Source organism: Pollicipes pollicipes, unplaced genomic scaffold (assembly GCF_011947565.3).
Source record: "Pollicipes pollicipes isolate AB1234 unplaced genomic scaffold, Ppol_2.1 Scaffold_3087;HRSCAF=3621_pilon_pilon_pilon, whole genome shotgun sequence".
Lineage (NCBI taxonomy): Eukaryota > Metazoa > Arthropoda > Thecostraca > Pollicipedomorpha > Pollicipedidae > Pollicipes > Pollicipes pollicipes.
This window is the reverse complement of record NW_023596225.1, coordinates 40,283,471-40,307,092: the sequence shown is the minus strand read 5'-3', so window position 1 is coordinate 40,307,092 and position 23,622 is coordinate 40,283,471. Positions and strand designations below refer to the sequence as shown.

The 23,622-nt window shown below is 54.1% G+C and overlaps 1 long non-coding RNA gene across 1 annotated transcript; it reads right to left on the bottom strand.

Annotated features, from left to right (window-relative positions):
• Positions 1-2,193: 2,193 nt before the first annotated feature.
• On the bottom strand, positions 2,194-19,395 carry LOC119089689 (uncharacterized). Its single transcript, XR_005093178.1, has 3 exons — positions 19,003-19,395; positions 6,148-6,232; positions 2,194-2,317 (listed from the first exon to the last, which is right to left on the bottom strand). It is a non-coding gene; the product is annotated as an uncharacterized LOC119089689 (long non-coding RNA).
• Positions 19,396-23,622: the final 4,227 nt, after the last annotated feature.

Below are 23,622 nucleotides of genomic sequence, written 5' to 3'. Positions count from 1 at the left end.
GACGACACAGTCTCCGTGCCATCAGCCTGCGCTTCCAGACGGGGGTACGTCACTGCCCTGGATCGCCGCGTGGCTGCGCTGACGACAGGACGGGCCCGCGTTATATCGTGTTTATTTCCGCCAATCACAAGCCTAGAGCAAGGACCCGCTCCAACCCCCCCCCCCCCTTCACACACACACCTCACCACACACATCTCCCGCTCCACTACCACCACTCTCCAGTCGCCATGTTTATTCCCGCCGACCACAGCCACAAGCAAGTGACCGTCCACGTCCCGTCCCTCCACTGCGGCCACTCCCCGCAGTCACTGTTTTGCCCCTCAATTTTTTTTAAAAAAATTTTGGTGACACGCTTGGCAGGCCACGTGCCACGTTGGTCAGCACCAATCACGGCCCAGTATTCGCCCTAAGCGTGCCCATAAAGTCACGTCGCCTGTGACGTCACGCGCGGCTAAAGATGAGCCAGGATTGTTTGTCAGCGCGTCAGCATGGAGAGGAAGCACTACCAGATGAAAAAATCCTTCTGACTGAAGCGGGAGTTTGATTTGGCAAGTCTTGCGTTGACGAGTACGTTAGGTGGGGTGGGGGCGCTTGTCTCTGATTTTGGAGAAATGCGACGTAAGATAGATAAGGAGGGAATTGAAAAGCTAGGAGTAGCCATGAAAAGGTGAGTGACAGTGATTGGTGTGGTGTGTGGTTGCGTTGCCCAGTAAATAATAGCGTTATAAGTCAACATCTAAAATGAGATGACTGAAATGACTGAATTGAAATCAATTGGAAAAAAAAAGAAGAAGCACTCGACACACGGATGGATAGATGGTGGACATACCGGAACAGACGCCACACTTCCAAACACCACTTTGTACGTAGTGCGTCATGGTCGCCAGTAAGTCAGTTAATGTGTGGTCTGAAGTAAAAGATAAAAAAGGGAAGTAAAGTTAAAAAACTTTCCCGTCAGCCCGCACATCGAACGCTCCGTCAGCACGCATGACGTCACGCACTCAAGCTGACAAACCTGCTGACGACAGATCAAACACGGCCTGGATCATTTTGTCGGGGATGAAGGACGAAGAGAGGAGAAACACGGTGACAATCCCTACCCCAACTCTGCCACAATGTCGCACCCTCTAGCGGTGCTGGAAGCACATGAGGACAGACCATCGCAATCGACTCAGTCTCAGCAACTTTCGGACATTCAGGTACAGATTCGTTTTCCGAAACCGCCAAAATCAAACCAAACAACTTCTCAAGGGAGCAATGGTCGTTTGCCGTTCTTTTTTAAAGGAACACGACGGATGTCATCACACCGTTTTTGTGGAGCCCGGCGACTGCTTAGGCATGAAAGCGCTCAGGGGCCATGGCGCAACGGATTCAAGCCCTCCCCTTCCCCCCCCCCCCCCCCCCCCCCCCCCCCCAACACTCGGGAGTCCGACGCGCTTGCCACTGGCCGCCACCACCGTTAGCTGTTCCAACGTGCGGGTGCGGTGAAGCGCGCAAACTTGCTTCCCCATTTGGCGTCTCGCAGCGGCCGGCGGCCCAGCCGCTCCCAGCACGGCCGGCGGCCCAGCTGCTCCCAGCACGCCCGCCGACCCAGCCGCTCCCAGCACGGCCGCCGGCCCAGCCGCTCCCAGCACGGCCGCCGGCCCAGCCGCTCCCAGCACGGCCGGCGGCCCAGGCGCTCCCAGCACGGCCGGCGGCCCAGCCGCTCCCAGCACGGCCGCGGCCCAGGCGCTCCCAGCACGGCCGCCGGCCCAGCCGCTCCCAGCACGGCCGGCGGCCCAGGCGCCCCAGCACGGCCGCGGCCCAGCGCTCCAGCACGGCCGGCGGCCCAGGCGCCCAGCACGGCCGCGGCCCAGCCGCTCCAGCACGGCGCGGCCCAGGCGCTCCCAGCACGGCCGGCGGCCCAGCGCTCCCAGCACGGCCGCCAGCCCAGCCGCTCCCAGCACGGCCGCTGACCAATCGGGCTGACCGCCGGGCCAGCCCGCTGACACGTCCAGCCGGCGCCGGCCGCACAGCGACGCCCTCTCAGCGCCGGACACCTCCCGGGGCCCCAAAACCGGTCCTTCCCGGGCCGCCAAACGGGTCATCGACGCTTGAACGGCTGACGCGGCAGCTGACGGGCTGCGGCGTCCGGCGAGGACAGCAGTGCGCGCGCTGCGCGCAACGCCCGGCAGGCGCGGGACTCACTTGGGAATGGGCTCTCCCTTGGCCTCGCACTCAATGATGAAGGGCCGGTCGTTCTCGTCCTTGCGCTCCGCCACCTGGAACAGCTGCTCGGTGGGCGGCGGCTGCTTGGTGATGAGCGGCGGACTCTGCACTGCGGACGGAGCGATGGGAGGGGCGCCGGTCACACGGAGCGAGGGAGGGGCGCCGGTCACACGGAGCGAGGGAGGGGCGCCGCCCACACGGAGCGAGGGAGGGGCGCCGGTCACACGGAAGCGAGAGGGGGCGCCAGGGTCACACGGAGCGAAAGAGGCGCCGGGTCACACGGAGCGAGGGAGGGGCGCCAGGTCACACGGAACGAGGGAGGGCGCCAGGTCACACGGAACGAAAGAAGGCGCCCGGTCACACGGAGCGAGGGAGGCGCCAAGGGTCGCACGGGGCGAAAGAGGGGCGCCAGGTCACACGGAGCGAAACAGCGGCTGGGGCCGACAGCAAGCGCCGACACGGCATACCGAACCGAGACCGGCCCAGCCACCCACCCCCGCTTCACGGGCGGGGGTGTGGGTGGTGCCGCCACCTGTTACGACCCAACTGGGGGTCAGCCCCCACCAAGAGCCAGCGGACGTTGGGTGTCCGCGCACGCCGCATCCACCCCCACTGTGTGAAATAATGGCACCGATTTTAACATCACTTACGAACATTACCTACTTTAACTATTAGACAAAGGGTGAAAAAATGTCTGCAATATGAGGACAAGAACATGAGCCTATCCGAGCACAGTGATGCAAGGCACAAGCCAGGCTTCAAAACACGGGAAAATTCGAGGTGGATTTGCGTGGGCGTTTTTTCAAGGTCGTTCCGCGATCCATTTTTGGGAGACACGCCCGAGTGTCGGACAATGGTGTGCAAACCACCAACTGCTACTCATCTAAGTGAAATCATTTTTTTGAATTTCAGGCAGCTTTCAGCATTTCAATTTGTGCAGACCGCCCCTAGGTCGCCAAGTGGAGGCTTAACCCAGGTATGAGAAGACCGAGCAGTGGGCTAGGTGCCGCACAACTGGCGGAGTTTCGGTCGCCATCACGTTTGTTGTTTGTGCTTTGTGGTCCGCCTGGTGCGCGCTCATGGCTTTCGTCACGCAGCCTAGGAATCCTGCGAAACGCTTAAGGTTTCAACCTGAAAATCCCCGAAACCCTGAGTGGTTGTTAAGACTAAAGTGAGGCTAAAAAAACAGCGTGGGTTGGACGTAGATGTCATCCCACATTTGCGTTTGCATGACAGTGGACGGAGGCAGATCTCTGAGCGCATGTTCAAAACTGACAATGCATGGACCATCCAGCCGCGCTCGGGTATTCACCGTTTGAACGCCATCCATGCGACCGTCATGCCTCGGTCGTTACGCACATGGTGACGTCACACGGGTTACCTCCCAGTCCTGTGACGTCACACCCAGGCAGATTTTCCCACCTGTAGCATACTACGCATACATGCAGTAAATACGAGTAGAAATTGTGATTTAAAGGCAATGCAGTGTTTGTGTTGAACTTTCGAACCCTCATTCTAGCGAATGCCAGCATACGCGGGCCCAGAAATAGGGCCGCCAGGCGACGGAGCGCGGTGCATAACGCCGTCGCATCCCGCCCATCACGTGTCTAGATGGCGCTGTCACCGCCAGAAAGGTGGCGCTGGAATCTGAGCCCGTCTGACCAGAACAATGGCGAGCAAATCCTTGCCATCCGCAGAGCCCACCCTCCAGCACACATTCGACACTGTTGGTGGCACATCAGTCGTCAGCTATCCCCAGTCATCCGTGAAGCTGTCTCCAACCACCACCCCTCCATCCCTGGGGAGGCGTATCTACGTGCCGTTGTCCGACGGACGCCCGACAGCAGCACACAATTCGACGATTATCTGATGCCCTGCACCAACTGCGCACTTTTCATACCGGTTAGAACGAGGCAACTAGGCCGGTGACATTTTGCCAGGTTCCTTTTGGCGGCATGCAACTCGTAAGAAAACAAGCCGAATGATTGACACAAACTTGCACCTTATTTTACTTTAACTCAACTAGGATTGGCGAACATGCATTTCAGCTTGAATTTGCGAACTTGGATCGCATTGCAAAGCACAAAACAGCCCAATACAAGTGTGGGACCTCCATGGCCGATCCCAGCAGGCCTATGCAGAACGGGCGCCTTTGGTTGACTGGGCCTTGTACGGCCAACATATGGGTGTTATGACAGCATACCCCACGCTGCTTGCACTCTGCAAGGCTAGTGCTCAATACCTTCCGTACACAATAAATCATGATGTGGGCTTTAAGCGCGCGCTGCGCGAGATTAGTAATCACTGCACGTGACGATAGGAAACGAATCCAGACCACCAAAGCAACAAACAAACAACATATTTAGCTTAAATCTGCAGCCTGAAAATGGCAGCCGAAGCTACATACAGCACTAACACGAATCACGGCTGGCGCCATCAGACCACCGGCCGCTGGCCACACACAGCAGAGATGTTTGCTGGGATTTCACCAACGCGGCGCCACGTGCCGCGGCAGGGCGCTGGCGCTCGCGGCGAGACGGACGAGATTGAGCTGGATCTCATGCATCGAGGTCCACCGGGATTCCGCCGGCCGGAGTGCAATGCATGCCGTATTTCCGCCGGCAAGATGCTATACGCTACCGTCAGACTCACTCCGAAGGCCGTCAGCAACGGCCGGACTTGCGCCAGGTGTGACGCCGCATCAATCGAAGCGATCGACTCAGAATAACTGGAAACCGCATCGAGCTTCGAAACAACTTTACTTTTGGAATGGTGATTCGAATTGGTCGATGATATCAGGCCTCATTTCGACCCTCTTCCCGAATCAAACAAAATGGGAATTCTAAATCACAATATGATCCAAATCAAACCAAATATATGCGGTATAAGCAATGCAATAGAGCAGCATCGCCAGAACTTAAAGATGTTATTGATATCCCAGGGCTGGGGTGTTGCAAGCTTTAGAGCATGTGTGAATTGTCTGCATCACTGTACATTCAACAACACATCCTAGGGCCCCGTTCATGGGTGCGTGAGGAAAGCATTCACGTTCTCCCGAAGTACCAAGTGTTCGTTTTTACATTGAAAATTTGTAGGACGAACAGTTTCAGTACGGCATACATATACGTGAAAGCATTTACTGTTAATCTTCCTTAAATGCCGTGCACACCTAAGATATATTTTGATACCGTTTTGTGTTTATCTCCATGCTATGCGACTTGTTGACAATAGATCAAGCACAGTTTCTACCATTTCAAGAAATGCCTTGATCATGACGTCATTGTTTTCCAACTTGCCCACCGTCACTCTGAAGCTCTTGGACATTCGAACCAAATCTAATTCAGAACCCCTCCAGACGCTAGGGGCCCAAATCAGCCTTAAATCTCGACAATATGGACGATTCCAGATCCGATTCTGAATCTGAATAGAAGCAAGCTGAACCCTAGTGGCATTCCACGGACCAGCGTTTTTTTTTTTTTTATTAAATTGAGACAAAGTTAAAGCAGATCTTATCGAACACGGCTGTAGTCACCTGTGAACTGACGGAAATCTCCAGCCCCCGCCCCCCCCCCCCCCCGCATTGGAGAGGGACTTGGTTAAATCTGAGAAGAAGACCGTTTTAGTATATCTTGGGAGCAAGTTAGCGATTTTTCCCTGCTCTGCTCTCCTAACTTATTTTACAAAACTACATTCCGGTTCTAACACGGGTTAATTCCCCAGAGCCAAGAGCAAATAGCCCGATGGAAGAATTTCGCGAGAGTCAATGTTTCAAATGAAACTTGTGATGACAAGCTTGAAAATCTGACCTTGCAGTCGGAATCGGTCCCGCCTAGCCTACAGCCCCACGTAAGTGCCAATCAAATTTCAACACGAAAGTGCCACTCGCTCCTTACCACCCCCATGAGCTTCCGGCAGCACGCGCACACGCTCAATACTCACGTGCCAACGCCGTACGGAGCGAGGCCAGCAGCAGGGCGGACGCCAGCAGCAGCGGGCGCGTCGACGACATGCTGAGGCCGGCAGGCTGCAACAGCGGACGGGCGGTCGTTTAGCGGGCACAGCACCGGGGGCGAGCGTCGTTGGCGGGCACAGCACCGGGACGAGCGTCGTTGGCGGGCACAGCACCGGGACGGGTGTCGCTGGCGGGCACCGCACCGGGACGGGCGTCGTTGGCGGGCACAGCACCGGGACGAGCGGTCGTTGGCGGGCACAGCACCGGGACGGGTGTCGCTGGCGGGCACAGCACCGGGACGGGCGTCGTTGGCGGGCACAGGATCGGGACACGCCACCCGACCACACGGCTGGCGACATTCCCCAACTCGAAACAGCAGGGCCAGACTGGTCCCGCGTGACACATATCGAAGATACTGCGTCGACGCGCCGGAGCGCTGCGGGCTCAGGTGCACGCTACAGCCACGGAAACCGGCATTTGTACGCGCGCACGTGTGCGCCTACAGGAAGGCCACCACGGCGCCGACCAGACACCGAGCGCGACGAAATGTAAAAAAAACCAACAAACAAGAAACAAGCGTACGGGTGGATGCTTCGTGCTCAAAATACCTCTGTGCGCCATAACTGGCGGACGACTATCCACACAATGTAAACCGTTTTCTTCGTTTTTCTTCCATCAAAGCCTGGACGACTGACTCGACATTGGATCCCATCCGATACGCCCAACTTCAACAGCACTAGTGCCGGCACCTCATCGGTACGCAGCTGTGCCAGTGTGTACGCATGTGTACCGCAGCAGTACCAGTGTACAGTGCGTAGTGTGTACGCATTTAGCGCCGTCCTAGACAGCTTGGCATCTGCATTTAGTCACGACTTGACTCGCACCGGTACTAACAATATTACCAGCGATTAGTGATTCATTTAATAGTAATATCACCATTGATTATTTATAAATTGGTTCATTTAATGAGAGCCGTATGCCACACACCAGTACAGAAGTGCGGGTCAGCCGTAATTTATTTGCAAGCACCTTGGCAAGTCACGCGGTCCGCTCACGTGACCCGCGATGAAGGTCAGGAGAGGTCACTGGTCGTCCACGCGTGTGACGGAACACCGTGCATTAATGCATTACGAACTAGCGCTCCACATACCGAACTACAGGTAGCGCTATCCTCACCCACGTGCCCGTTGCGCAAACTCAAACCTCCTGTTTTATCCATGTACATAATTCCCTGCTTATTCTGCTGCATACTCACGTGTTGCTCCATGAGTTACGAGCGGTGGGTGTTCTACATATAGGTGTGACAGGGCGGCAGCGGAACGGCGACACACTAGACCTTGGGATGGTGCCAGATATTGAAATGTCATGACCTATGAGTCGACTTCCAACAGTGTGGCATACCAATCATTGGTACCGACGGCATGGTTTGAAGTGCGCTATGCTATAATCTCTTTTCTTCTATGACCCTATCCAGTTGGAATTAATCCCGCTGGAACTCCATGCGGGGGAAGGGGATGCCAGTTCGATTTGAGTTAGCAAAATCTGAAACGAAACTCGTGGTATGAACTAGCTTGTCAGGACGACTATTTCGATAACTTCAGTAGTACGGCAAGGAGAGCGAGCCAACCTAAAAACTTTCATCTGGTTAAAACAGATAAATCCTCCGAACCCACGCCTGTTTCAAGGCCGTCACTATCATCTCCAGCATCAGTGGCGGATGCAGGACCTTGACATTTCAGGAAATACAAGCATTTTATGCTGAGCAGACCGTTCACCGTAAACCGTCGCTCTCCCTGCATACCGGAAACTTGTGTCTGCCTCTGATCATACCCCAGAGCAGGGTCAACAATGAGGGTAAACTCTGGTACCCAACCTATCAGCGCCATGCTCAAACCGTTCAGAAATTACTCCGGAAAAATCGCAGGGCGGGGGGAAGGGTGGGGATGGGGTGGGGGCCCTGCGGCCTCTCGTAGGGCGAAACTGCACCCCCTTCTGCGACATCCGAGCTATGCAAGGATGGCATGACCTCCTTCCCGTCACAGAACAGTCCGTTCAAAACTCTTCACATTCCAGCATGGGCTGTCATCCCTCTTATATCCCTCTCTTTATCCGCGCCAACAGTATTCGTGCATTCTGCGACGAATTTAAGTGATCGACGGAGGCCAACAGCTGGCGCATGAACAACAATACACTGACCCTAACACCTAGTTCAGCACCGGGACACCATCAGGCACTACCCTGCATAATCCCTACATCCACGCGCCGCGACCCGGTCTTCGCCGTGTGTGGCAAACGGTCATCCACCTGTGACTAGAATGCTTTAAAATACGCTAAATGGGTGTCCACTGCTCCGAAAACCGGCTCAGTGAAACAACGCCTTTAATAGCAACGGTATCTGCACTGATCAGCAGCACTGATTTATGACATATGATATCCGTGACTGACGCCGCTATGTCATCCAGCGTCACCAACGTCACATGTGAAGGTTAGCGCCACCCACTACAAGTTTCATCGTAACGACCGACCCCCTGTTGAAACCGCCGGCACGTCACCACCGCCAACCGCGACGGCCAGCGCGTGGCTATCGCCGACCGTGACGATCAGCCTGCTGTCATCCCCACCCGTGGTAAACATAGCCATCATCGACCGCGACGGTCGGCCTGCTGTCATCCCCACCCGTGGTAAACGTAGCTATCGCCGATAGTGACGATCGGCCCGCTGTCATCCCCAACCGTGGTAAACGTAGCTATCGCCGACCGTGACGGTCGACCTACTGTCATCCCCAACCGCAGCTATCGCCGACCGTGACGATCGGCCTGCTGTCATCCCCAACCGTGGTAAACGAGCTTGTCCCAGCACGTTAGTGCCGATTTTAGTCAAACTACCGCCATCAATGATAAACGAGCCTGTCCCAGACAGCACATCAGTGCCGTTTTGATCTAAACCAATCTTTGTCAAGCAATCATAATAAGATTTTTAGAATTATCACTTTTAACAAAATACTCTAGTTATATAAATATGATCAATGTCCTCATGGACAGCGTTGCTCACAACAGCTATCTTCCCACGGTTTCAATCCGGGTCAATAAACCATCGGGCCAGCTGACCAGTAAATCAGCCAACCCTTCCCCCCGTCATCAAAACTCGCCCCAACACCCGATCAGCGCCTCAAAAGCCGACGGCAGCGACCACCCGCTCCCGGCGGTACCATGCGTTTATCTTCTTTTACTCGTGTTAAACGATATCGCAAGTTCGAAGCGGCGAAACCGACGCACCGATAACCAACATAACCCTGTGATATGCTGGGGCGGCCTCAGTCGGCGCATCGTCCACTTCCATGCAAGGCCTGGATTAAACGCTGTCGACGTCAACCAGCCCGCCTGCCGTAATCCTCCGTCACTGCCGGCACCAGCCCGCGTTCATTTTAACACCGGCCAGCGTTCTCCGGGGTCAGCGGAGCCCGCCACTGCCAGCGCAGGGGTTCATGTGACGCAGGGGTTCGCGTGACGCAGCCGTTACGGGCACGTCACCGGTCGCGGGTAACGCAGTACCGAAACATGACGTGACGCATGTTCCCTGCCATCAGACCCGGGTGCCCACTCCTTCACGTTCGAGGTTTGACTCATCACAGGCTAGCCCATCTCGAGGCCTGTGGTGGTCTGCTGGAGCTCACGCCCTCCTCCAGGCTGTGTCAGGCGAAGAAATGGCCGAAGTTGAGGGCAAAAGTTGTCATATAGCTGTGGATAAATCCCCAAATATGTTGAGTTGATCTGATCGACAGACGGTTGCTCCAAGAACAAATATCCACCTGGTAAGGTTTATCATGGAACGTATCAACAAAATTACCACTCCGCTGCGGCACTACCACTCCACGGGCTTACTTTGTTGCTTTGCAAAGGATCGGGGAAGCAAGCATAGAATCAAAAGGTCCCGTGCGCCACCGCTGTAGACCCGCCCTACGCAACGGGAAAGCACAAGCCTTGTGTCAGTGCCCTGGACGAGCCTTCTCCGCCTCGTTCCCATCACAGTGCTCCGCCCACTCTCCCTCCTGGCACGTCTCAGGCAACAGCCCGTGACGACCAAGCCAACCCGCCGGCCGACAAGACGGGATAGCACGGACTGGCGGTGCCGGCCCAGCAACCGAGGCATGGTCCCCACCCCGTTCACCTGAGTTTCCAGGCGAGCCGGCCGGCTGGCCGGCGCGGGCCGTCTGGCCGGGGCGCGTCGGCGCCTGCCGAGGGGGCGGCCGGCAGGGATGGGGGCGGTCCAGCATCGATCAGCCGGCAGTGAATCAGAGCCGCTGCGCCGGCCGCCGGCCCAACCGACACCGCCAGGGGGTGCGTCCAGCGTCACCGGCCCGTCCGGACCGCTCCACTGCACTCATGGGCAGTTTGGAGAAGCCAGCGACGACCGCCCGACCGCGGGACACGTCCATGCCACATCCCTCCAGCGCCGGCGGAGCTAACCGAGCGGACCCCATGCGCTTATTGCCTATTGTTCTCGACAAAACAGCCCTGGAATTTCAAACGGAACTCGAGAGGAAGCACGTTAACTTTCCAGTCTGTAGCCCGGCGGCGCTACGTCTAAGCGCTCAAAGAAGCTGACTAACGCGAAGTGGTCCGTAAGCCTCCAAATCGGGCGATCAAGCCGCAACTAGCAGAACTCCCGCCAAACAACTGATCAATTCCACAAGCCATAAACAGCGTGCGTCGTAGCTCAAAAGCATATGCGCACTGAGCTTGCAAAAGGGCAGGAACACTTCAGGGGAAGACAGCTGGCTTCGTTGCCAAAACACAGCATGTACGACAGCGTAGCACGCGTGGCCAATCCGAAGAAGGAAACGGGCGCCAACTTTGTCCAACGCTAAACGCCAGGGTAAACGCGCTTCGTGTCACTCCCAAATATCCGTGCTTTAACCTAACATGTGAGTCGCCGCGACTCATGCACGTAACTTTCGCTCACAACGTAACAACACTTGCTCAAACTTCTTCATCCATCATGATCCAATCCCTGCCGCGTCCTGGATTGTCCGTAATGAATGACTTCGCTGAAGGCTGCTGGGCGAGCCCACTATCGTTCCAGGGGACACACCTCTCAACTGCGTCCCACTTAGACAGCCGAGATTAATCCCACTCCAGCTGGCTCAGCCTCCAACAGCGTCCGCAAAGGCGGGATTCACCTCAGGCTCCGAGGACGGGGTGCTGGGAGTGTGTGAAGGGAGGGGATGGTGAGGAGGGAGGCTCCCCTTCACTAGTGCCGACATCGCACGCTGCCGTGAGACTCTGCCGACATTGAACCAAGGAATACGGCTACCAGCACCACCAGTAGAGTTTTGTACTTCTTCCGAGATGTTTCAGTTGCAGTGCGCGCACCCGGCCACAATCCCATTGCTCCACATTTGCTGAGGTTCGAAAAAGTTTCCAAACAATGAAGTTGGCAAAATTTTCACACGCCCAGTCCCTGAAAACAAACATCCCGGCACTTCTGACCAACCCGATACCGCCCCAATCGGCCTAATACGGGTACCACGAGCCCGACACCACCACCAAGGAGCCTGAATCGTCTCGCGGACGTCAACAAGACGAGAGCAGTCAGCACAGTTTGCAGCGTGTGCGGAAAATGTTCTGCAAGTAGCACTGCCGCCAGGCCAAGACGAGCTATCCCGCTGTTGCAAGGACATTTCCATTGCGGCAGTTGACGCGTATGTCCGATTATCCGCCGGCGCCCCAGCACCGGCGCTCAGCCACACGCCCCCGGCGGCGGCTCCGGGAGCCGCACGTCCTGCCGCCAGTGGCGCCGAACGCGGCCACGGCCCGCGCGTGCGCCGGTGGCCGACATGGGCCGCACGTCCGATCCACGTCCTCCGCGCCGAGCTATCCGGACGAAGCCGCTGCAGCGCGGCGAGGGACCGCCTGCCGCTGGACGAGTCGGGGGGCACGTGGCCCGTCGCTGGCGCCGCAGTGAAGGCCACCGGGTCCGCCGCAGCGCGCAACGAGCCCCCCCACACCCCTATCCGGACAACCCCGCCCCCCCCCTCCCCCGGCCGGCCCGTGTCCTGCCGGCACGGGCCCGGCGGCCGCCAGCGCCACGAGACGGCCGGAAGCGGGCCTGACCGTGGCGACCCGAGCCGACCGGGAACAGGGCTCGGCTCCGGTCCCGACGCCTGCCGGCTCGAGTCGACACGCCGGCTGATGGGGCGACCGGCGTCCGGCACACAGCCACACACAGAGCCGCAGGCCAGTACTCCGACGAAGCGGCCGCTGACGGGACGCTCACGGTAGGCTCGCCCGCAGTCGCGAAAACCCACTCACCTAGCGTGCATCTGAACAGGCCGGACCCCGCGGAGCAACGAGTCCGCACCGGGGCTCTGGCCGGCGCCGGCCGAGATAGGATTGCCGACGCGGAAGCCGTGTGGCGAAGACACGAATAATAACTTCATATTACGCCAGGGCTTGGCGTGGGAAGAAGACATCACGTGTCACAGACGAACAAGAGATCCCGAAACGAACATGTTCTCCCATGTCAAATATGTACATCCAATGTGATAATCAAATACAAAACCCACAACGCCGGAAAAATAATGACTTTCAGTAAAGCTTTTTGCCTTGGCCGCTAGAGGGCCCCGTGGTGCTTTTGATCTGCGGAAAGGTCAGCGTCCTCCTGCCGCGCGTGGGCCGGCGACCCTAATTCGAACTGACACGACAAATGAAACGATGCGAGCAGTTATTTACCGGCCTTCACGAGGCGGAGGACCGGAGTCGGAAGTCGCCATCGACCGGCTCGCAGACACAGCAGACGGCTCCGACCACATGTGCAGCACTCAACATCACCGCTCCGTCAGCGAAAACTGCGTTGCGTTGACCATACTCAGCAGCGCTCGGTACTGAGGCCCGGTGGACACTTTCCAGGACTGCGGCCGCCCGCGTTAGCTGACGGGTCGAGCCGAGCCAGCTCCGCCCAACAATCCGGCTTAAGACGAGGCAGCGAGCCACCCGGCGCCGAACGCTGACGGCCCCGCGGCACCTATGTCACGGAGACACGGAGCGAAACGTTCGGCGGACGGGTACTGCACGGTCACTTCTGTACACACGGCTGTACCTGGGTCAACAAACGCGCCCCGCCCTGCGGGGGACGCGGGTCCACCGGCACCGGCCCCTTCACCGGCACGGCGGTGCATATCACAAACAGCAAGCGAGTCCGCTACTTGCACACGACACAAGTCATGGTCTGGTCATACTACCTGCACGGCCAAGAAAGCCGCCTGGCGTCGCGGAGCCGGGCGCGCCAGCCGGCAGAGGCCGGACTCCGAGCCGCCCACACACAGACCACCAGGCACCGGGAGCCGACGCCGCCGCCCTCACCTCCCCGCGGCAGGCACCGGCCGACAGCGCCAGACCGGGGGGCCTGGGCGGCACCAGCGGCGCGCGCGCGCGCCTCAACCGCCGCCGCTGGCCGGCACGGCGCGTGACCCGGGCGCCGACGGCAGCAGCGGCAGCGGCACCCGCCATCCCGGTCGACAGCGCGTGTCACACCCTCACGCACGGCACCGCGCAGCGCCGCGCCGTACGCTCCGCGCCGGCACCTGTGTAATCGGCGGTGTCGCGCCGGGATGGCCGCGTCCGCCGCGTGCCGCCGGACACGCCCCGGTTAGATCGATCCGGCCGGCCGGCGGCGGCGGCGGCGGCGGCGGCGGCGGCGGGCGGGCGGGTGCGACGGGACGGCCCCGCCCGACATGCCGGCCGCGCCGGCCGGGGACCGGACCGCTGCCGGCCATGTGAAACAGCAGCGGTCCGGCACGCGGACGACGCACGATCGAGAGTACCCTGGCGCCAGGGTAGCGCACGTTCACTTCAGAACGCGAACATTTCACGCCGGGCGACTGCGCTGCTGCAGCGCAGCGGCTGCCCTGGCACAGGGTAACTATAAACACAGTTCACAGGGAATAACGCACACGCGCGTCCATTCGCGGAAGACGCATTTCATGGTCCGGGATCGAGGATCTGGGCTGCCTGGATTTGATGTTCTGCTGAAGTTTTTTGGCTGAGCGGCAGGTACGTATTCAACATTTTTAACACAGCAGAGCTCTCCAGGACTGGCTTGAAAACCGTCGTATCTGAGCAAAGCTTACCGTGACCCCAGCAACTCCAAAGCAATTTTCGCTGATCGCATGATTTGCGCCCACACATTGCGACGCATAATGCCGTCACATGACACGGCCGCCCGCGTCCACATAGGCATCTCATAAAAGAGCCGCGCCAGAAACCTCGTTCCCTCAGGGGACATGGACAAGCATGACACACATGTCGGAAGCTTGGTAAAGTAGCTTGCCGGTTGGACTGCCTCGTTGGGAAAAGGCGTCTTCGCACATGCCACTGATTGCACATTCAGGGAAAAGCCGAGAATTACAGTTCTTAAGCGTCTCGCGTCCGCAGCTCACTTGCCACCAGACGTCATATCTTCTTTTCTTCTCATTCTGCCCGCCCGCAAGGCGCGGCAACAAGGTGAGTATATATTACAGCGAGCACTCCTAAATGTTGGCTGACGGTTCTGGAAGGCTTTCAGGAATAAACACCACCAAACTAGCCTTTTTAAGATCGCAAATGCATGAATGCTTCGTGCTTAACCTGCCCACCAAACCCGTCATACGCCGTACCAAGCGTACGTGTCCCCAATTTTCGTAAGTTCTTTATCCGCCCCTGCTGCGGAGCAGCGTCGGAGAGGGATGTCTCACAGCACGAAGTGCAGGGGCCTCGCATTGCGATAACGATCACACCACGGCTGGGATGCAGCGCAAAAGGTCACGGTCGTCGACGCGGTCTTAAACCCGGTATGCGGTGCAGCTAGTTGCAATGTGATGTTCGTTCTCCGTTCAATGACGTTATTTATCGCAACTCCTTCTTCTGGGTTCTACGTTCTACACTGATTCAAAAGTTTACAGGGACTTCTTAGGTCCCCACAAAGCTGCAACATTAAAATTTACAAGACTGCATGTGATTTGGACGATTTATTTCAGGGAGCAGAAGTGTTATGATTACATACACAGTTTGTCCTCATGAATGCCACAGTTCCTATGCCACCGTTTACTCGTGCCAACGACCTTGCGTCTCTATCAGCTAATTATCAGCGTTTTCAGTAGTCCAGCGAGAATAAGCAATCTGGCGCCAACGCGTGCCAACCAACCAACGACCGTCTGGATGGAATCGCCAAATCCATTTCCCCCATCCCGACCGAGCCCGGGGGCGACAAATACCGCCGGCAACCGGAGCCGGGCCCGATCGAGCGGCGGACGGAGGGGGCGGTGCGGGCGGGACGCGACCCGTCCGAGCGTGGCTGTACACGGCGGCCATCGGTGAAGGGCGGGGCCGGAGGCTGCGCCGCGTCTGACCCAGATGCCCGCCGGCTACCGGCAGCGGAAGGAGGCCATCTGCCGTCGGCGCCGGCCGCGGCCGGCACAAAGCGGCCCCCTCGTCCGGCGGCGGTCTGCTTCCGGTGCGCAGCGGCGATGGGGCCGGGCCGCACCGCGTCAGCAGCGGCGCCGCGCCGGGCTGACGCGCGTGCCCCGTGGCGCCGCTCCAGCGACGGGCCAGTGCTCGTCAGTCACTTCCATCACGCAGCGGATGGTGGCGCTTCCAAACAGGAGAGCTCCGTCACCCACGGCGGGCCGGACGCCATCAAGCTCATGATGTATCAACTTGTATACTTATGTATTCTAAATGATCTAATAATTTAGGGGACTCCAACCGAAAAGGTTGGACAATTTTGTGACGTTGTAAGGTGTGAGAAAGCATGATGGCTCGATGCATCAAGAAAAGCTCTCGACACCTTCCCTTACCAGTGGGCCCACGGAAAGGATTTACATTCATATGACAAGATGATGCATATCTATGTTCAGACATCTAGAAGTCACCATTGTCAAAACATGATGATTAACAATTTTTGCATTAAAACTCAATGCATAGCAGAAGGCGCAAAGTCGGCAGTGCATCCAAAAGTCTCAGAATTCTGTGTATGCTATGAAAAGTTTGTTAACTGGATTGTGTGATGGTTTAGGCAAGAAACACGGTTTTTTAACCCAAAATATCTGATCCAACCAAAGCTTCTGAGGTTTGTTGCCCAGTTGTTCACATCTGCCAGTTTTCATGTGCCAAAAATGTTTCCAAAACTGAGTTGCACATTTTGTTGGCAATAACCTATATAACCATGTCAAAACAAGCAAAAAATATGAGCACACACGAACACATGATATTTTGATATTATTGGTGGCTATCATTTCAAATAATGGTGGGTCATACATCATGAACCATACATGGTGTACCATACATAAATGGTGGCCCATTTTCATAGCATACTGCATGGAGCGGTAGACCAGCAGACATGAACAGCCCTGGCACCAAATTTGGCAAATATTGTTGTGAGCAGATCCATATTGCTAAGATCACAATGCTCTGTGAGCAGCAGAAACACCTCTGCTCTTTAAAGCACGAACTCTGGACCCAATTCAACATGAATGTCAATGAACATTCACAAGTTTAATAATGCATCATGCATCTCATATGTGCATAGTCATAGCCTGAACCTGTGTATGCACATCCACAAAAGGGAGCATACAGGATTTTGCATTGGGGAGGACAGCCCCGAGCTACTGCAAAGTTTTAAAGGATGACACTGAGTGTGCTAATGAGTGTATCTCAACCCAAAATGAAACCAGCCAGAAAAACTAGCTTCTGCATCCAGTCATTTTTAAGTTGATTACTACTGGCAAGTGCTGCATGTTGATTACAGCCGGAGGCTAACACGGCCTGTGCTGGCCTGTTTCATTTTCCTTGGAAAAACAGACATCATTGGCATGTTCAAGACTGTCCTTACTTTACAGGGAGGTCCATGATGCCATAAGAACCCATGCTAATTAAAAATAACAAATTTTTGCAAACTGTTGATGTGCTGCAGAAATACAACTTTTGGCAATGGCATGCTTTCAATGTACTTATGGTGATGTATCTGGGTCAATTTTGTTGCCAACACTTATTTGCACCCATCTTAACAACACACCATAAGGTGTGGTCACATGAAGCCACAGTGTCCTGTTGAAAACTACCTCTCGTTGTCTGCCCTAGCCTATGAAATACTTTTGCTCAGGTGTGTATCAAGATTTTGTATCACATGTCTCGTCACATCATGCCAAGACATCACACCTTTTAACAGCTATTGCTGCTCTATAGAGTACATACCTCCTTCTCATGTCTAATCCCATCTGATCACACTAGGCCCTGTTTTAAAGCAGCCCAGATAAATTTGGTTGGATGTTTCATGGCCTATTATGCCAGATCTTTTGTCTCACATGCATATAAGATGGGGGCAGTTTACTGAATACAGGTTCCTGGTATGCCTGCATATTTTACATGATGTACAAAGGTACTGGGACTAGGTACTTACAAAATGTGAAGCAAGTCCTCCTGGATTTCAATTTGAGCATTACTGAGTATATGTCAGGCATCACACTTTTCCATTAAGAAGTTGAACTAATTATGTGATGCATACTTACACCCTGCCTCGAACCATCCATTCACTTTCACATGCCCATGTGTTCTGCATTATAGCTTTGAGAAAGTAAGTGTGAACATCTTAAAATGGCTGAAGAAATAACCAATTTAAATGTTGTGTGAAAGGCCCTAATGACATGCAAAATAGTCTGAATAACTATTCCAAATTAATATAATAGCTTCAAAAATAATAGCTACATTGCCATTACCAATCAAATATTTTTTTGGACATAATCCTTGTCCAGTGAACCCACAAGTTTATATCTGGACATGATTTCAAACAGCCACCAGTCTGTTGTCCCAGGTTATGCAGGCCCGAGAACAACCGGATGTTTGGTTTTTGATCATGCATGCATCATGGCCAAAATTATCCCCTTGGAACTGCTGGGATTCAAGCCACAGTCTCCAGACTAGATCGTGAGCCCATTTCTCTGGCAACTGGGAAAACAAGGAAGGGCAAACTCTTATATAACACCTAATGATGACCAAAAGTAAATGGCTGAAGCACCGTGTATGCCTGACTGCCAAGGTGCACAAGACAAGACAGTTCCTGATATGACATGGCTCGGAGGTGACAAGGGGATGCCAATAGAAGCTAAGAAAGCCTGGAGGTAGGACTCCTCTCCACCATCACATGGGTTGTCAATGATTGAAACCTTCCTCCACCATCAACCTCCATTGAACAGCTAAGTCTAGGCTTGATATGCACTGGGCTCACATGTCATATAACATTCCACACTGAATCTATCCAAAATTTAAGACTGGTTACCGGACCACCAGCCTGACGAGACCGCTTAGTGGACTTTTATAATTCTGATCACCATTAGGTAGGGAAGGGTAAGGTACACAGCATGGGACCAGCAGTGCAGAATAACCTCATGGAGGCAAAAATTGCAGTGCATGCACACTGAGTCTGAGCAATCAAATGCACCCTGACCACCACCTCAATGCACAGGAATCTAAGGTTTCAGGGACAGCAATCACAGACAAAAAGTTAAGACCACATTTTTCACACACAAATAAGTCAAAATTTAGCATTATTTACCCTAAAAAAGTTCACCACACATAATCATAAAATTCATCAAACCAAAGTTATGTAGGCATCTGGCACAGTGGAGAATTTTGCAGAAAGGCTTACAGTTTACTTATGACACTAAGGATGATAGTCTTAACACAAAACCCAGACAAATGGCACTTCTCATGGAAAACTTCACAACTAAATGGATGAGGCGCATGTGCAAAAACTGTTCACATTTTGTTATATTTTACTTCCACATCACTATCTGACATGCCGCTATTTACCTTGACTTCCAACGAATGCCGGACAGGCGACACCCGCGAAGATGCTTCGAAGACGGGCAGCTTCTTGCCGCTTTTACAACAGTATCACAGTAATTACCGCGTCAAAGCTGACCTCTTAACTCACGGCTTCAGCTTCTCATGACCAAACCGTTTTTAAAGCCATCGCCGAAGCGTTTTTCACACTTCTCACCGCACACACTCAAAACGAAGGCCTTTGCCCAGAACCTGGCTTCGAAAAGCTTGCTTTTCTGCTGTTCATTGGTCGGGGATTTCCGACCATCAACCCTCCCCCACACTACCACACCTACCACTTGGACCTGTACCCCACACCACTTAATTACGCACCTACTGTCCGCGCCCACCCGCGAGCGTTGCACCCACCCAACCACATAAACTGTGAGACTCAAAACAGTGGTACAGCGAGTGATTGGCTTCCTACAGATCAAGCAGAGCATGAGAGGCTACGGTTTCCAGTGGCGTATTTAATGACGTCATGTAATTTAAAAGCCGGCAGGCTGTTGGACAGCTGGCTTCGGTAGAAGTATCCACTAGAAACATTGGACGGTTTCCGTGGATTTTTTTCTCGCTGAACCAGCTAAATTTTTGGCCTCGCCCTGTCTATGACGTCAATAAAATCTGCTAATCTGAAGCGTGAGCGCGCTTGATAGAAAGGAAGGATAAGACAGAAAGGATACAAACATAAATATCCTGTACATCTATGGACACGACCCTCTGAAATATGTTGCCATCGTAGATATATAATCCAAGGGGATCAGCGGTAATGGCTCAATACCGATCTCCTTCCGGCGCACCGTAACCCACAACGCAGTTTGGGCGGTAGATAATTCTGGCAATGGAGGCGGAGATATGATGCAGATAACTCGCGTCGGAGAATTGACTAAAAGAATGAGCATCACCCAGGCGCGCACATAGGATCTTCGTAACGGAGGGGACATGAACACAACCGGCGGCGGATCCAGGATTTCGTCGAAGGGGGTGGGGGTTACGCAACATTGTGGGCCCGGTGGAGTTTGGGGCGGGCCTCTTCCAAAAACTATCCTTGCATTTCGGCCATAACATTTTGAGACAAGTCGTTTGTAATATACATGTATATATGCATACATATATATATATATATATATATATATATATATATATATATATATATATATATATATATATATATATATATATATATATATACGTAGATGTGCATGTATGCACTTACTTATTCTTTTATTTTATAAATACAGAAACCCACCTTACTGTGCACGGCCTTATAAAGCTAGGCGTGCTACGCATGCATACACATATAACTCACTCACTTTCTACAAATCATGTAAATGCTGTGATTTTGAGGTTAAGTGTTTCGGAACAACAGTCAAAATAAACTTGAGTTAGCTTCTAACAACTACCAAAACTAAGCATGGACTTGATTCCTAGCTCATGCTTTTACGGCTAGCTGGCTGGGCGATGTAATCAGAGGACGGCTGATGACAAGTGCATATGTTTTCCTCTGTTATAAAGGAATACGACATACCCTACCACTCGAAATATATCAAGAACGTGGTGCACTAGTATAACGAGTGTCATACACTCAAGAGCTAATGACAGTGACACATGTGACGTCTGCGACATGTAAAATTACGTCCGGCAATTGCGCGTAAAAATTCGTCGGCGCAGATTCGGCCGCTGCTCTGAGGCGAAGGCACCAAGGCCAATAGGGACAAAACCTGAGCAAGAATGGGTCCCGCAGGAGGCCACTAAAGTGGCTCCTGTCAACAAGCATAGGGTCCTCAGGGCAAGCAAAAAGAAACCAAGACCATCGTGTTGGGCCCATGAATGGCCGGTAGTGTCTCGGCAGGCTGACATATAAAGCCCCGGCCAGAGCACAGAACCCTCTGAGTGAAGGTGAATTATCTAAGACCATGAATTAATAGCCCTGTGTAATCAAGAGTGCGCAGGCGGGTTAACAGCACGAGCTTCGGTAGGAGTGAATAGTCCTCCGCAAATGAGACCAAAGGGAGAGAGCTCTCGATCAAAGTAGATGGCCCCTGGGTATCGAGTGCCTCCGTGCCTTACCTTATAAGAGCCCTATCAACAGTATAAGGCCCTCCAAGCAAGTAGGAAGAGCCCGAGACTTAAATGAAGGGCCCCTGAGCAACTGAGTGTGCCCTGGTATATGGGCCATGGAAAAAGCATAAAGACCCTCTCGGGCGAGTGGGGAGAATCCGTGGAGGAAAACCTGATCGGTCAAGATTACTTGGACACGGAAGCAGATAGCGTCCTAATAGCACGTTGGGCCCTACGAGAAAATGCAAAGAGATCAAGAGCAGCGTGGAAAGCTCCTCACCGATCAGACTGACCCTGCAAGTGGACATATAGAGCCAAAAAACCAACAGTGCCTATGGCTTTAGAAAGCGTAACAAACTCCACAATTTCTCATAAGCAACACTTTCTCAATCAACAAAAAATGAATTTGATCTGCTAATGAACTCGTTATTTTTGCCAACAACTGTTCTTGGTCGTCTGTTGGTCAAAACTCCTCCAATTTTGCTGTGTATTTGTTGTAAGAAAACTACGTCCGTCCGGCCTTCAGATCCCCTCGGCATGGTCCATGGGGTATGGTCCTGTGCCTCCGTCCCCCCCCCCCCCCCCCGTCTGCATCCGCTACCGGCCCGAACAGCTTAATAGATGGGGCCCGCCAAGAACATAGGGCCATTCTTCCAAAAAATAAATACTCACGACACAATGTGTAGGGCTCTGAACGATTGAGTGCGCCCAAGCAGGTTGACATATAGGGTCCCCGTCAAGAACATAGGGCCCTCCATTTAAATAGAAAGTACCCAAGACCCAATAGAGAGGGCTCCCGAATAATCGAGTGTGCCGAGCAGGTTAACAGATACGGTTCCCAAAAACAGCGTAGGGCCCTCCGTTCAAATAGGAAATATTCAAGACCCAATGCAGTTTATCCCCGAATGATCCAATGATCCAGTGCGTCAGAGCAAGTTAACATATAGAGCCCCGGTCAAGAGTTCAGGGCCTTCCATTCCAATAGGAAGTACCCAAAAGCCAATGAAGAGCGTCCCCAAATGAATGTGTGCCCGAGCAGGTTAGCAAATAGGGCTCCCAACAAGAGCGTAGGGCCCTCCATTCGAATGGAAAGCATCGAAGACCTTATGCGAATGGCTCCAGAATGATATAATGTGCCCGAGCAGCTTATCAGAAGGGGCCTCTTTAGGAGCGCAAGGCTCTCCATTCAAATAAGAAGTACCCAAAACCCCGGGTGCGGAGGGCCCCCGAAAGATGGAGTGTACCCGTACAGGTTATCAGATAGCCCGGATAGGGGCAGAGGGCCCTAAATTCAAACACCAAGATCCAATGTGCAGGACCCCTCCCCCCAGAAATCCAATGTGGCCGAGGAGGCAAACAGGGGGACGCCGACGAGTACGTGGGGTCCCATCCAAAGAGCACGTGCCCAAGGCCCAATGTAGAAGGCCCCCGAACGATTGAATGTGCCCGAGCGGGTCATCAGATAGCCCCCCCCCCCCCTAAAGCGCAGGCCCCTATTGAGAAAAGAAACATCCAAATACCAGTGCGAAGCGTCCCTGAATGACTGGTGTGCCCAGGCAGACCATCAGATGGGCCCCCGACAAGAGTGCAGGGCCCTAAGCAAGTGATAGAGAATTGGGAGCGCCCTAGACCAATGAAGAGGACCCATGAGGATATCAGAAGTGTGTCGGTAGGTTAATTGAGACCCACTTTAAGGGTCCCTGAGCAACCAAGAATACCCCGGCAGGCCTAAATATGGGACCCCGACTATAGCCCGCAGAGCCTTTCTGGCGAATGGAAAGAACACGTGGAAGAGTCCATTATCGACAAGAGTGCCCCGGCACGCTAGCGGGAAGGGCCCCAACAACAGTGTAGGGCCCCAGAGCAAATGCAAAGAAATAAAGGGCAACGTAGAATGCTCCTTAACTATCGAAATGATCCTGCAAGTGGGCATATAGGTCTCCCAGAAACAATATGGGTCCCTAAACAGTGGAATGGGGCTTAAAATTTCCAGTTCACAACTTTTCCAACTATCGATTTTTTTAAACTTCTCATAGGCCTTTCACTTTCGCTTTCAACTGCTCTTGGTGGTCTGGAAGTTCAGAAATATCCAGTTTTGTTGCGATTTGTGTTAAAAAAATTGCATCTGTTCGGCCGGCGATGGACCCCTCGGAGCCAATGGAGCCCTTTGGGATCCAAGGGAGGGGTGCATGGCCCCGTGCCCCCCCCCCCCTGGATCCGCCCCTGATCATAACGCCTCCACCAACATAGGCCTTGTTATAGATCACTGAGATTCAAAAGCTTCATAGACCAGCACCCGTCTCGGGTCTAACAGGATCTGAATAACAACAGGTCGTCCTTGAAAGTCACAAATGGTATTCCCAAAACTGAAAATGAGACTCACTTTATACGGTATATTTACCGACTAGTGGGGGGGTTCCTGGGCATAGCTCCGAGTGGCAACCGGACCAGACCCTTTCCTGACGGCTTCCCCTATGTTTTTTTGGTGGCATATTCTGTCCTATTCATACCCGATGACCTAGCTCAGGATCCAGCTCTTCTAGAGCC